Source organism: Pinus tabuliformis, chromosome 2_2, assembly GCF_031772625.1.
Source record: "Pinus tabuliformis cultivar Carrire ecotype Pingquan chromosome 2_2, CPIR1, whole genome shotgun sequence".
NCBI classification, from domain to species: Eukaryota; Viridiplantae; Streptophyta; class Pinopsida; order Pinales; family Pinaceae; genus Pinus; species Pinus tabuliformis.
Genome location: NC_142300.1, coordinates 186,877,132 through 186,890,075, shown reverse-complemented (window position 1 = coordinate 186,890,075; position 12,944 = coordinate 186,877,132). Strand labels below are relative to the sequence as shown.

The 12,944-nt window shown below is 34.7% G+C and overlaps 1 pseudogene; it reads right to left on the bottom strand.

Annotated features, from left to right (window-relative positions):
• LOC149192019 (protein DMP6-like) overlaps positions 1–5,660 on the bottom strand; it is a 42,901-nt pseudogene extending 37,241 nt beyond the window's left edge.
• Between the last annotated feature and the right edge of the window lie 7,284 nt (positions 5,661–12,944).

The following is a 12,944-nucleotide window of genomic DNA, read 5'->3' as shown; positions in this document are numbered from 1 at the left end:
TGATAATATAAATCATGACAAACCATTGTCAATCATAGCCAAACATCGTCAACCATGGTTGAATGTCGCATTGTGACAAGAATTGTCTCACCGTCAAAATAAACCATGTTTATTTTAGTATTTGTAGTATTTATATTTGGGTTTACCAATGTTGGTTTTATAATATTAGTCCCTTGGTTGAATGTCACATTTTGACAAAGATTGACTCACCATGAAAATAAACCATGTTTATTTTAGTGTTTATAGTGTTTATATTTGGGTTTAACAATGTTGGGTTTACAATATTAGTCCCATGAGTTTAATATTACTCCCTTGGGTTCATAATCCCTTGGGGTTTCGTATTAATACCTTAGTTTTATTATTCCTTGGGGTTTATAATATCAATGCCTTGGGTTTATTATTCCCTTAGGTTTATAATATTGATCATGGTCAACCATTGTCAATCATAGGCAACCATGGCCAACCATGGTTGAATGTCACATTGTGACAAGGATTCTCTCACCATGAAAATAAACCATGTTTATTTTTGTCTTTCTAATATTTATATTAGGGTTTACCAATGTTGGGTTTATAATATTAGTCCCTTGGGTTTAACATTATTTTCTTCGGTTCATAATCCCTTGGGGTTTTAGTATCAATCCTTTGGGTTTATTATTAACTTGGGTTTATAATATCAATCATGGTCATCTTTATGTTTCTCTTGTGTTTGTAATATTAATTCCTTGTGCTTCTTGATCCCTTAGGTTTTTAATATTTATCCGTTGGGTTCACTAATTCCTTAGGTTTATAATATTAAAGAGTTGGGTTTATTAGTTCCTTGGGTTTATAATATTAGTCCTTTTTGTTTAATATTATTCCCGTTGGTTCATAATCCCTTGGGATTTTAGTATTAAACCCTTGGGTAATAATAAACAAAAGGGACTAATATTATAAACCCAATGTATACAAACCCTAAGATAACTATTAAAAATACTAAAGCCTAATAATAATAATAAGAGTTTATATTATTATAATAATATTAATATAATAATATTAATATAATAATAATAAATATATAAATATATAAAAATATAGTCGCTGTTATTTGTATAGGAATTCAGAGATCTGTGGTTTGAGCTTTTTGAATTTTTGTCCGGAGAATCCACAGTAATAGGTTATTTGTATAGTTATTAATTATAAATAATTGGTCTTTATTGTTATTGTTATAATAATATTGATTATTGTTAATAATCTCTTAAAATGGACAAGATAAAAATATACAAAGCCCTAACTAAAAGGAAAAAGAGGCAGTACATTCGTCAAAGACAGGAGAATCTCTTACACCTCTCTAACGTAGCTCCTAAGAAATTTTGGAGGCAGATTCTAACTAGAAGACTAAGGATAATAATAAAATTGCTCTTCACGATTGGAATTCCTATCTTAAAAAGCTTTATGAATCTCCAAATGTCATGGATAATTTGGAAACCCTTCTCACAACGAAAGAAGTTTTCTCTTTAGAAGACATTAAGTTTGGGGTTAATCGCCTCGCTAATGGGAAAGCTAAGGACATTGAAGGTTACCAAGCGGAATCTTAAAAATTGGAGGTCCTATCCTCATCCCCCACATCCACAAGCTTTTCAATCAAGAAGTCAAGCAAGGGTTCCCTAAACCTTGGACTGAGAGCCTCATTATCCCTATTTTTAAAAGTGGGGATACAAATAACCCCTCTAATTATCGAACAATTATGATCAACCCTCTCTTAGCCAAGTTATATGGTAGTATTTTGGAAAAGAAGTTAAGCATATGGCTTGAAAGTGAAGGTAAGCGGGCTAAAGGCCAAGCAGGTTTCAGAAGGCATCACTCAACAACAGACCACCTTGTTACGCTTAGGATCATTGCGAAGGAATGTCATAATGATAAATCCAATTTATTTTGTTGCTTTGTGGACTTTCGAAAGGCTTTCGATACGGTTCCTAGATACAACCTTTGGAATAGATTAGAAGAGCTAAAGGTTCCTCTCGAGTTGAGAGCTGCTGCTATAAGGTTATACGAGAATGTAATTGCCAAGCTAAAGAGCAATGAAGGGTGGTCGAAAGATATTAAGTGTAACATCAGAGTTAAACAAGGTTGCCCCCTCTCCCCTACCCTATTTGGCATTTACATCGATAAGCTCGAAGGTTATTTAGAGGAAGCAGGATGTGATGGCACAATCTTAGTTGGGATAGTCATCATCCTTCTTCTTTATGCTGACAATATTGTTCTTTTGGCAAGGTGCCCATTTGATCTTAAGCAACTTAGGCTTCTTAAGGATTTCTGCTCTACCATGGGTATGACTGTTAACACTGATAAAACAAAAGTTATGATTATCAAATCCAAGAAGGACACTTACGCTAATTTTATGTATGACAATAATAACTTGGAGGAAGTGTATTCTTACAAGTACCTAGGAATTGATATTCATCACAAGCTCAACTAGAACCATAGCATTGAGAAAAGGATTAATGGGGGGTGGAAAGCTTACTTTGGTCTTGAAAATAATTGTAAAATAGCAAACCTCGTAATGTGGGATAAAAGGAAGTTCCTCTTTGAAACTTTAGTCACTCCTGTTATCTTATATGGCTGTGAGGTTTGGTGTTGTAGCATCTCCAGAGAATCATGGAGAAAGATTGAGCAAATCCAGAAGCGTTTTATAACTTATAACCTGAAAATTAAAAGTAATACACCCTATCCTATTCTCCTTATAGAAGTAGGTCTTTCCCCTATTGAGAGCCTAGCTATGCTTAGGTTTCTGTTGTACAAGCACAAAATCAGTAACATAGACGATCATAGACTTCCTAAACTAGCTTTAAATTCTAGTCAAAACCACCTAAGGCTCAATCGAGGGTGGCATAAAGAAAATTAAGTGGTGTGAGAGATGTTAGCGAAAAGATTTAGTCTAGAGAATAAAAGAAGTTATAAAAAAAAGATATTAAAACCCCACCCTAGAAGATCAAAAGTATCTCTCTATTATATTAATTATTATTAATATTATTATTAATTATTAATTATTATTAATACATTAATTTAATATTGTAAGATTACTAGTTATTATTAACTCGCTAAAATTAATATTATTAATAAACATTAGTTATTAATTAATTATTAATACTTATTGGTTAATAATTAATAATTAATAGGTATTAATTATTAATAATTATTATTAATTCATTGGCTTACTTTTATTATTATTAATTATTTGTATTAATTATCAATTATTATTAATTCATTAATATTATTAACTATTAGTTATTAATCATCAATTATTACTATTAATGCATTAAACATTACTATTATTATTATTCATTATTAGTTATTTATTATTAATTATTAATTATTAGTTATTAATTATCATTTATTATTAACACATTAATATTATCATTATAAATTATCATTTATTATTAAAACATAAATATTATCCTTAATTATTAATTATCATTATTAATACATATTAATTATCATTATCACTATTTATTATTACTATTATTTATTAGTTATTAATTATTAATACATTAATATTATTATTAAGGTTAATATTTAATTTTTAAATATGTAATATATTAATACACTAAATGTTATTTTTAATATTAAAAAAAAAATAAAAAATTACTCACTTATTATTATTAATATTTATATTCTGAATATTAACTCAAGCAATAAACATGTTAATATAATTTTGAATAAATAAATAAATAATTAATTAATAAATATCATTAATAAAAAATTAATTAATTAATTTAAAAAAAAGGATTTAATCAAGCAAACAGCCGACAAATTCTAGCAGACATATCTCTATTAAAAACTATTTAAACCCTAATTAGAGCTCTTCTTCTTTCTTCATTCAAGTTTGTCTTGATGATGGATCCCGATTGGGATTCGAAACGTTGATAAAAGAAATGGTTAATACTGTGGGTTCTCTGGCTTCTAATTCAAAAGAAAATTAATATAGCAAAGATTAGAACGAATTCTCATGAGCTCCATAGTGAAACAGGTCGTTGGGCAGTTCCTAAAACGCCATGGACGGAAAGGATCTGCCATATATGTGAGAATAGGAACATCGAGGATGAAAACCACTTCCTCTTAGAGTGCCCCGCGTATAACCACATCAGATCTCAGTTTCACAATCTTTGTTACAATACTGACCTTCCTAGCCTTTTACAATGTCAAAATATAGTGAGCTCGGAGGCTTCTCTCCAAGCTTTTTGAGTATAGGAATAAAATCTTAAATCAAAATAGATAATTTGTTTCTTTAGGTCCGATAGACCATTATTTGGTCTCAGTGGACGTTAACCATCATCATCATTATCATTATTATTATAATAATAATTATATTTTATATTATTATAATAATATAATATTATAATCAAATATTATTATTATTATTATTATAATAATAATACAATATAATTGCTATGTTTTTTTTTAGTTTTATATTATATTATATTATTTTAATAATATAATGATAATTTAATATTATTATGAGCTATTCTTATTATTAATTAATATATATTAGGAGTTTATATTATTAATATAATATTTATATTATAATATATATAAATAATTTGGTTGTTAATATTTATATAGTTATTAATAATTTTAAATACTAATAATAATTAACCCTATGTATACAAACCCTAAGATAAATAATAAAAATACTAAAGCCTAATAATAATAATTAATAATACTAATAATAGTATTATGAGTTTATATTATTATTATAATATTAATATAATAATCATAAATATATAAGAATATAGTTTCTATTATTTGTATAGTTATTAATTATCATAAATAATAAGTAATTGGTCTTTATTGTTCTTATTATAATAATATTGATTATATTATTATAAAATAATAATATTATATTGGTATAATAAAAAAAATATATTATTATTATTATTTTATAATTTTATATTATTATATTATTTTAATAATATAATGATAATTTAATATTATTATGAGCTATTCTTATTATTAATTAATATATATTAAGAGTTTATATTATTATTATAATATTTATATAATAATATATAGAAATAATCTGATTGTTAATATTTATATAGTTATTAATAATCCTAAATATCCATAATAACTATTAATGTAGTTGATATAAGCTTATCTACCTATATCAACTAGTGATTGTATATATATTTCATATAGGCTTATCGGCATTTATCAATCACATTGGTAAATGTGGTTGTGCTAATAATAGAAGTTTTTCAATTTAGACTTTTTCTTTAATATGGATTAATCGCTGATTATGGGATATATCATCACCGCTCTCATAATTCTCTTGAACCTTATTATGGACATCCCCAAAGCCCTCAAAACGCAAGGCTGCAGGAATACAAGTTAGGTTGTTCTGGTCATGGGAAAATCAATCTGAAGGATGTTAAGAAAGCCATCCTGAGATTCAATCTCTGGCTTACAGTCTTCCCTGGGGATCCGACTTCAAATTTCAAATTATCATGCATTAAATGGATCTTTGGTGGTTGGTGGTTCTGGGGTATAAAGCTGCAGCACTTGGACAAGACTATAGAACAATTTAAGCATAATCTTGGGATTGGACAAAGACTACAGAGCAATTTAAATATGGGAATTTGGCAGATTCTTCCATACAGTTTCTTCTCTCACATTGCTGCCATCGTATTTATAATCCATCTACAATTACCCTGGTCCAGTACAAAGGTGGAGTGCCTTGCGATTGTTTCCTGCTGAAGTGCTTTGATTTACTGATTTTCTCCTCTACAGACTCCACCGAATAATGATTTTTTATTGGATCACAGCGCCTGGCATCCTAACAGAACATTTCTGACAAATCTTCGCTCTGCCGACATTTTCTCCCCAATCGGATTCTTATATGGATCTTGTCATTAAGACCTGATTTCGGCTAGTTGTCAGCCTCTCCTCCGGGTTTTTCTACTTGACTGCCATCAGCAATATTCTGTGGATCCATTTAGTAGCCAACAGGCACATTCTTGACGCTGATGTTGAGTTGTAGTTTTAGTCTTCCACTACATTTGATCGACACATTTTAGCACAACTCTCAGCGACAGCGGGGCTCTCCTCAGTGGTCTCTTCTACTTGGTTGCCACATCAGCAATAATCTGTGGTCCCATTTAGTAGCCAATGGACTCTTTCTTTATGTTGAGTTGTTGTTTCAGGGTTCCCCAGCATTTGAATGATCTCAGCGACAGCGGGGCTCTCTTTTGGCCCACCAAACCGTCTAAACAAATCTTGATTGGATGGAACGACTACAATAGTTCTTTTGTTGTGGCTCCCTGATTGGCTGGATTAGACTATCGACCACTGTCCGGATGCCCAACATTCTAACTCTGCCTCCCTCCCCGGAGATTGAGCAAATGATCGAGATAACTGTACAGGCTGAGGAACTATACTCCCGATCAAAAACTTTTGAAGTTGCATTGGCGCGAGAGCAGACTTCATTACCCGATCCTCCCGATCATGTGGCCGCCCCTGCTCAAAAGCATCGTAAGCCAAAGCCAATAAAAGTGGCCCAACAGACACATGGTTTAGTAATCGAAGCTGATGGATACTGGGACGAATCCATCAAACTAAACTTCTCAAATATTCCCCCCGCATCAGCGCCTCATGCAAAATTGTGTGTACGCCTTCCATTTCCTTACTCCTGAGGATGTTGATCTTATAGCAGCTAGTTCGTGGGTCAAAGGACGTGGATTCTTATCCCTGCAGTGTTGGACTTTTGCTTCGATCCAGTCATCGACCTTCCACGGCGAAATATCTTATGGGTCAAACTGCCTGGACTTCCTCTGGAGCTATGGACCAGGCAAGCAATTACAGACATTGCAAATTCAATTGGTAAATTCTACTCAATTACAGACATTGCAAATTCAATTGGTAAATTCTACTATCTAGATGAAAGCAGTTTGGAAAGTATGGCCAAACAAACAGCCCGGGTTCTGGTTGAAAGATCGCTTTCAGGGGGTCTCCCGAAAATTATTGCTCTTTATTGGGGTCCTTGATCACGTAAGTAAATAGTAGACTACTGGGAAATTCCTTTTAGATGTAACTGCTGCCATGAAACAAGACACCTCATGAATTCCTTTCTAGACAAACATTACAAAACCTCTCGTCATGCGGACAACTCCATTGAAGCACAAAAAAGATCATCATTGCTGGTCCACTCAACCAAACTACATGCCAGGCCAGGTATACTATCTTCTCTATCTCCATCTCAATAGGAGTTGTTTTTAGTGCGATTTTTTGGAGATTCCGGTGACGGAATCCGGGGAAAAAATTGAGGTTAAATCTTGATTTGTATTATTTAAAATGGTTTTTTAACTGCATATTTGGATTCAGCACTCTGGAAAACCCCTGGGACACTTTGATTGTGCAGAAATTAGCTATCAAACTTGCAATTTCAATAAATTGCTGCCGGATTTTGACCGAAAAACCCACCGAAAAAGCTTCCAAAAAATCTCTTTAAAGACAACTCCCATCTCAATATATCTTGATCCCTATCCATAACAACTCTCCTTTGCAAAATTGCCCTGTTATATCGGTGCCTGGCACCTCTTTGGACACCATTCCTCCATAAAAAAATTGTTCTACTTCATTGGTGCCCAACAACATTTCCTATTCAGTGCCCTTCCCATCCACATCATCTTCATGTCTCAACCCGATCATTAAATCCTCTGTCTATAAAATTACCAATCCTCTATCGACCAAGATTAATCAGCACTCAAAGCCCCCTGCTCTTCCCAAGCCGCGGTGGTCTCCCTCAAATCTAGCCTCTAAGTCCATGACCCCTCCTGCAACCCTTCCTGCTGATCCATATTTCACCTCCCCTATTAAATTTGGGGCCCCCTCCGACCGTACCTTTTCCCCATTTTCAGAAAACGTGGAGATGGAGGTCCTCACCAGGGAATATCAGAACAACATGGAGCCACTGACAATCAAAAAATCATTCTTTGATGATTATGACATCATTCCCAGCCCTGCCTTTCGCAAGAATGTCACATCCAGAAGAAGAAAGGGATCAAATATAAAAAATCTCAAACTGCTCCCTGAACCCTTCAAATTTGCTGGAACATTTTCATCAATCCTCAGATATCCCGATTGCTACACCTACATCACATGGGGTTGACTCTCAGAAAACACTTCCCAATAATACTTGGGTCCTTAGAGCAAAGCCTCCCGAATTCGACCTTCCTTAATGACCATATTATCTCTAAATGTTCAGGGTCTGGGATTGGCCCACAAAAGGCGGTCCTTGAAAAGCATCACCAGGATCTACAATCCAGGGATAGTACTTCTACAAGAAACAATGACAACCGGGGAAAGGCTTGGGAATACATGCTATAGATCTGTCCAAAATGGCATGTATGTGCAGTGGGTGCAAAGGGTTTATCAGGGGGCATGGCAGTGATGTGGAACCCAAAAACGTATAAATTCAGGGCATTTAATTCGCTGGTGAGAGTCAATCTCTGGTGGTCATAAGGGCACAAAAATGCGTCTCCGTATCATCAATATTTATGCCCCCTATACAAACAAGATGGATTTATGGGAAATGGCATATCATAGTGGCATTCTAGATCTCCATTCCATTATATTGGCAGGAGATTCACTATTGACTCATCGGAAATTTGGGGCTACCTTGGTCGTCTAGACCTGATGGGTAGCTACTTTAAAGATCTCTTTAAGCAAAAAGCCCTTCGAGATATTAAACCTGATCCTATTGGTCTTACATGGAGAAATGGTCATCTGGGATTGTAGGGTATAGCAGAATGATTGGATCAATTTTATGTAAAAGAATCCACAACAAAAAATCTATAAGATCTGCACTCATGGATTCTGCCCAATAAAATTTCAGATCATTTTCCTATATTGATGAATTGGTCCGGGGTAATACTACAAAAGGCCCCGCCTTTCAAATTTAACCACACTTTGGCTAAAGGAGCCAAATTTCATTGAATTAGTACATTCTTTCTGGCAGACTCCACTTGATGACTTCGCTCCTAGAATGATGGATAAAATAAACAATAAACTGAGAGCTCTCAAGAAAAAGGTAAAAATCTGGGCAAGAAAAAAAAAAAAAGCAAGATCTGATTAAATATCTAATCATGATCGATAAACAACTCCAAAATTGGGGGATTTTAGCCACCCAAAATATTTCTATAAAACAACAAAGACTAAAATCCTTAACCTGGAAATTCGCAGATCCCAAATCCTATTTCGACAGGCTGAAGAATTACAACAAAAGAGTCGACTCATGTGGGTTACAACAGGGGATAAAAATAGCAGATTTTTCCACAACCAGGTTAACATGAGGCAGCGAAAAAATAATATTTGGAGTATTAAATCTGCATCTTGAGAAATTCTTTATTCACATGGTGACATCGCTAGGGAAGTAGTGCAACATTTCAGCAATTTATACGGCTCGAGGGAACAAGTCCCTTTTTGCAAACAAATGGATATATGTGATATTTTTCTTGTTTTATCTGGAGCGGAGGACAATCAAAAAATGGAATGTCCAATCTCTAAGGAGGAAGTCCTTCACGTTCTAAAAGAACTGGCCAGGGGAAAAGTCCTGGTCCAGATGGATGGACCATGGAGCTTTTCATTCATTTCTAGAAAATTATGATTGACGAGCTTACCGAGATGGTGGAGGAGTCTAGATGTCTCAGATGGGTATCCGGTGCAACAAACGCTACCTTCATCACCCTCATCCCAAAGGCATCCGATCCTATTTATTTTACTGATTTCTGAACAATATCTCTATGCAATACCGTCTACAAATTGATATCTAAAACTATTGCAAACCATCTCAAACCTTTCTTATCTAAACATATATCTGCTGAGCAATTTGGCTTCTTAGACCATCGCCAAATCCATGATGTTGTAGATATCGCCCATGAATGCATGCATTCCATCAAAACTAGTCATCTAGATGCCCGTCTTATGAAGTTTGATATATCCAAAGCATTTGATTACATCAACTAGGAATTATTATGGACGATTCTTCATAAAATTGGTCTTGGACATATTATGGTTCAATGGATAAAATCTTGTATTAAGTTAGCTTCCTTTTCCATTCTGGTCAACGACATCCCTACAAATTTCTTTTCAGCCTCTCGAGACCTTCAACAGGGTTGCGCTATGTCTCCGCTTATGTTCATTACCATCATCGATGACCTCAACAAAAAAATCTTGGGGGCTCAATCCAATGGGACCTTCACTGGTTGTTGCATAGCTGATTAGGTTCCCTTGTCCCACTTAATATTTGTTGATGATTTGTTGGCGATTGGAAAAGCTGATCCCTCAGAATGGCAGGTGATATTTGATATTCTACAAGATTTTGGTCTTGCTTCGGGCCTCTTCATAAACCATAATAAGACCATTTTGATCTCAAACGAACCAGAAGATCCTCAGATTTTGGAGATAACAAACATCTTTAATGTAGAGATCAAACATTTGGATGGGGGCTTTAAATATTTGGGGTTTCTTCTGAAACCTAATGGATACAATAACAAGGATTGGGCTTGGATACACCACAAAATAGACAAGAGGCTGAATATGTGGTCACACAAATGGATATCGCTGGGAGGACGACTTATCCTCATAAAATTTGTCCTCCACAACATTCCTATTTACTGGATGCACATTTTCAAAATTCCTATGGGTGTTGTCCACAAAATTAACTCTTTGATTTCCCATTTTCTATGGTTGGTACAAAAAAATACCACAAAATCCATCTTGTTTGTATGGAGATGCTCAACCTCTTGGTCTCTCTTGGTGGTTGGGGCATAAAAGATTTGGCTACTTTTTTTTTTTTTTGGTAGGTAAGCACCCACAAGGGATTTGAACCAGTGACCTATCGCGAGGAGTGCCTTAACAGTGCACCCATTCACCGTCAATCAAAAGCCTCGTGGGCCAAAAGATCTGGCTACTTTCAATATAGCTCTTCTTCTAAAAAAAACTTGGAGGGTTGTATGTAGTCAAGGACTATGGCAACATATCATAAAGGCCAAATATTTACAGAATAAAGATCTTATTAGTTGGTTGCGTGATGGAGCCCTGGATCCTCCAAAAATATCACAGTCTTGGCACAACCTTCTCAAGACTAAGTTTTTATTTTTTGGGAACCTCAGATGGGATGTAGGCTCGGACACTATTCCACAGATTGGCTTGGATTTGCTCTCAGGTATGGCTGGCTCTCATCTTCTATCCCCTGCTCTCATCAACTTTCTCCATAATAAGGGAATTTTTGTGATTAAAGACATGGCAGACATATCTCTCTCCTCTTCTTTTTATACTAATTGGAAAGATGCAATTGCGTTTGAGATGCCTGAATACTTGATTCAGGAATGGAAATCCTATATATCTATTCTCAAACTCTCTGGCATAATCATCTCTCCTAAAGATGACAAATTGATATGGTTTGGAGGTTTTTAGCCAGGCAAGGTCATTGTCAAGGAGACATATCAATTGATCTTCTCGCCCTTTAGATTGGTTCAAGTTTTCTCTTGGCTGGCCGATGCATGGAAATGGAATTTCCCTCTTAAACTAAAATGCTTTGCCTAGCTGGTGGTGCATAATAGGATCCTTACTTGGGATATTCTATGCAGAAGGGGCTTCCAGGGTCCAAGCAGTTGTGGCCATTGTTTATCATTTAGAGAGGACATCAATCACCTTTTCATCCAATGCTCTTTCGCCACCTCAGTCTGGATTTTAGTGCTTCATCAACTTGGTTCTCCTACAAATTGGGATAGTTCTGAAATTGCCTCTTGCCTTGGTAGATGGTTAGCAGATCATCCTCTCCACAGATCAGTGGTATTCTTCATCATTTGGGGTATTTGGAAGTCCCGAAATGCCCAAATATTTGACCATGTCAACTGGGACATCTGGTGGACCAGCTACAAAATCATCACATACTACATGGAATTTTACTCATCCTCACCTTCTAATCTGAAATGTCCCCCCCCCCTCCCCTTGTTGACATGGTCAGTCTTCCCCATTGGTTTTTTTGATGGTGCCTCATCTTTTGGACGTTGTGGATGCAACGTGGCCATTCACCTAGGGCCATCACGCTCCTACATATTTCATTGGAACTATGGCTTTGGATCTAACATCCGTGCTGAGTTATTGGCCTTCTAGGGGATCCTAAATTGTGCCACATGGCTTGGTCTTCGGGAGCTCACTGTTTTTGGATATTCCAAGTCTGCAATTGAGTGGGCAAACATGAGAGGCTCTCTTTTTTCCCGTTATTTGGAGCCTTGGAAATCTAGAATTATTCTTGATTCCACAACCTAGCTATTTCCCACATCTATCATGCACAAAATGGTGAGGCAAACCACTTATCTAAGGCAGGTTGTTCTTTAGTGACTGATTAGATCTCCTACTAGTCTTTTGACATCGACATCCTACAGGAAGAAGGTCAAATTCAAATTTAAGATCTCTACTTTTCCTTGTGGACTTGAACACTGGATGTTTCTCTCTACATCTGTTTGCAGGATCCACTTTTTAGTTTTGTATGGATGATTATCTTTCACCTCTCTCGATTTTTGTGTCGAAGAATCTCATCACGGTGCTAACAAATCATCACAGGGCTTTCTAAGTAATGAAGTTTCATGTTTATCTGTTACATCTAGGATTGAAGTTTATGTAATTAACATACTTTGTTTTAGTAAAAATACTAATACAAGTTTTTTTTTGTTTGTAATCACTTTCTTTACTATTAATAGAAAAAAAATTTAATTGGAAAAAAAAATGTATTGAATTCACATATCTAAATTGAATTGTAAATTCTACCCCATTTAAGTATTTCAAAGTTTTTGAAAACATTGAATTCATTTACTTATTCAACAACCATATAAAATGCAATTTAATATTAGGAAAAAAAAAAATCTTAAAATTCAAGTTAGATAACATGGAAAACAATAAAGAAA